We start from the raw sequence: 2850 nt of genomic DNA, 5'->3' as shown, positions 1-2850 counted from the left end.
ATGACGAATCTCAGAGAAAAGGCATGGGTAGGTGGGTAAGTGGGGAGATTAACCAAAGAACTTATATGCATATATTCATAACCCATGGACAGAGACAATAGTGTGGTCAAGGCCTAGGGTGGGAGGGAGGGTCAATGGGGAAAAAGGGGGACATATATAATACTTTTAACAATAAAGATTTTTTTTAAAAAAGAAAGAAAGCTTTAAGAATCTTCCAATATGTCTCCTCAGATAGGAAAAAAATAGACATTTAAGTTTATTATTTGAGTAATAAAGATAACCACTAGAAAACTCTAAATAATAGCAGAATTAGAAAAAAGGGTGGTGCTGCACTATTTCTAAATTTCTAATGTTTTTATTGCAAGATGTTAAGATATTCTATCTATAGTTGATAAATAAAGACATAGAAGTAGTGTTTCTAATAATAATATGCTGTAGAATTTTGGACGAAACACCAGTTACCTGGGGCAAAAGTGACATGGTTTGAAATCATTTTATTTTTCACATCAACACAGTGGTCGGCAAACTGCAGCTCGCGAGCCACATGGGGCTCTTTGGCCCCTTGAGTGTGGCTCTTCCTAAGCCTTAGGAGTACCCTAATTAAGTTAATAATAATGTACCTACCCATATAGTTTAAGTTTAAAAAATTTGGCTCTCAAATAAAATTTCAATCATTGTACTGTTGATATTTGGCTCTGTTGACTAATGAGTTTGCTGACCACTGAACTAGCATATACTCAATATGCTTGGAAATCTTTCTAATGACAAATCTAAAGCAGTAACCAATTACCTCTTTATTGTCTAACAGTCCAGAAAAGCAATTCCCTCCAGATCCCAAGGAATAATGGGGAAAATATGAATTGTCAGTTTCTTGAGAGCAGAGAGTATTTCACTTTCCATTTTCAAGAAACCTAAAAACACAGAAACTATAAAGTATGTTTTCTCTGGGTCTGGGGGAGAAGAGCCACCACTTATTTTCATGTTGGGCCACTTTATATAAACATTTAAATGTTGTGCAGGTATTAGTTAATGCTTCGAAGTATTTTTAAAAATCTAATTCAACTATGAGGCTGAGACCAAGCCGCTAAAAAAATGAAATGAGCTTAAAATAAATATGAAAGATACTTTAAGTGAGGATAATAATATCAGAATCATCAATAAGACACTAAGAGTGACAGATTTCATCTCCTGTTCACCAAATCAACAGCTGATTTGAACTTTGCAAACTGTTGCATAAGTTGTGAGAAAACTGTGTCCTCCTCCTCTGCAGAATTAGGAAATACTTCCTCGTTTCCACCCTCAGCTATGCTGTACCTCAAGTATTTTATTCCCATTTTGTTGAAAATGCTGACAATAGAAATCAATATAATGCAAATGGAATTAATCACCATTTTAAGAATTACTATGTTTTTATGTGTTAATGTTGGTTCATTCAAACAAAGCTGAAACAGCAAGAAAAATAAAACATCTAAAAATCTTAATATGAATTAAATAATGAGTCCGTACTAAACTCAACATTTAAACATTAATGCTCAATTAAGTTTTAATAATATAGTTACTAGTACTGTGTTAGTAAAACTGCCTGTACTAGTACAAACTATGCTTTCTAATTGCATAGCAATAGCAAGAAATTTTGTGCAAATATGAGAAAGTTTTTATAGTAATAATAGATTGTCAGAGATATATTTAAACTTTAAGTAGAAGAACAAAAATATAAACTTTTTGGAATCTTGACATCTTTATATATTTTAAGTGACAGTGCTAGGGGAAAGCTCCCTTCAAAAATCTCAGTTAAGATGGGAATGCATTCATTCAAATACTGATATATATCACCATTTCAGAATCAAGAAACAACAATAATATAAATTAACATACAGAAGCACGTCATATATTTTAAAGTAGTAAATAAAATTAAGAAATAATTATCCAGTAACACTATGACAAGACATTATTAAATGTGTTATAAATGTAAATATTATTAAAATATATGTGTATTTTTAATGCACAAGTTAAAGTCATCAAGCATTCTGTAACATTTCATTGACTTTCATATATGATAAGGTATTTATAAATGGAATCTTCTTAGAAGAGTAAACATCTCCAAAAATACATCTAATAAGTCACACTATAGCAAATTTCTTTATCTTCCCTATACTTCACAATTAATCATTTTACTCCTGAATTACTTTCGGGATATATCAATACTAAATGATAGAAAACTTTTTAACATCATATTATAGGTAGGCCTTCTTCAGTTCAACCATTGTATGTCTCTAATATTCATGAATTACCATGTAAGAAATTCAATTAAGGAAGGTGGTATTTTGCAAACAAAACATAAGAAAAAATTATATTACTAAAATTATCTTTTTTAAAATTTAATTTACTAAAAACAAATTGGTTTGTGCAGTCATTTTTCTTTTTCACAGACATACAAAATAGTCACATAGTGAAAACTATGCTAACTGTGCTAACTATAATCATGGGCATAAAACAGGGGTGGGTAAACTTTTTGGCTCGAGGGCCACAATGGGTTCTTAAACTGGGCTGGAGGGCCGGAACAAAAGCACGGATGGAGTGTTTGTGTGAACTAATATAAATTCAAAGTAAACATCATTACATAAAAGGGGACGGCCTTTTTTTTTTTAGTTTTATTCATTTAAAATGGGCCAGATCCGGCCCGTGGGCCGTAGTTTGCCCACGGCTCTTCTAGACTCTTGCCTGTTTTCACCTGTGAATAAAGAATATGGGTTTATTACTTATTTCCCCCAAACAATAGCAAACGTTGTGATGACTGATCATGAAAGCCATTCAAAAGCTTAATACCAGCAAAATTCATAGAACTAGGTG

At 32.0% G+C, this 2850-nt stretch overlaps 1 protein-coding gene across 1 annotated transcript in view; it reads right to left on the bottom strand.

Annotated features, from left to right (window-relative positions):
- Window positions 1-2850, bottom strand: part of FOXP2 (forkhead box P2) — a 506406-nt gene that overhangs the window by 109658 nt on the left and 393898 nt on the right. The window lies entirely within an intron of this gene.

The sequence above is a fragment of the Myotis davidii genome, unplaced genomic scaffold (genome assembly GCF_000327345.1).
Source record: "Myotis davidii unplaced genomic scaffold, ASM32734v1 scaffold1063, whole genome shotgun sequence".
NCBI lineage: Eukaryota > Metazoa > Chordata > Mammalia > Chiroptera > Vespertilionidae > Myotis > Myotis davidii.
This window is presented reverse-complemented; position numbering and strand designations above follow the sequence as displayed.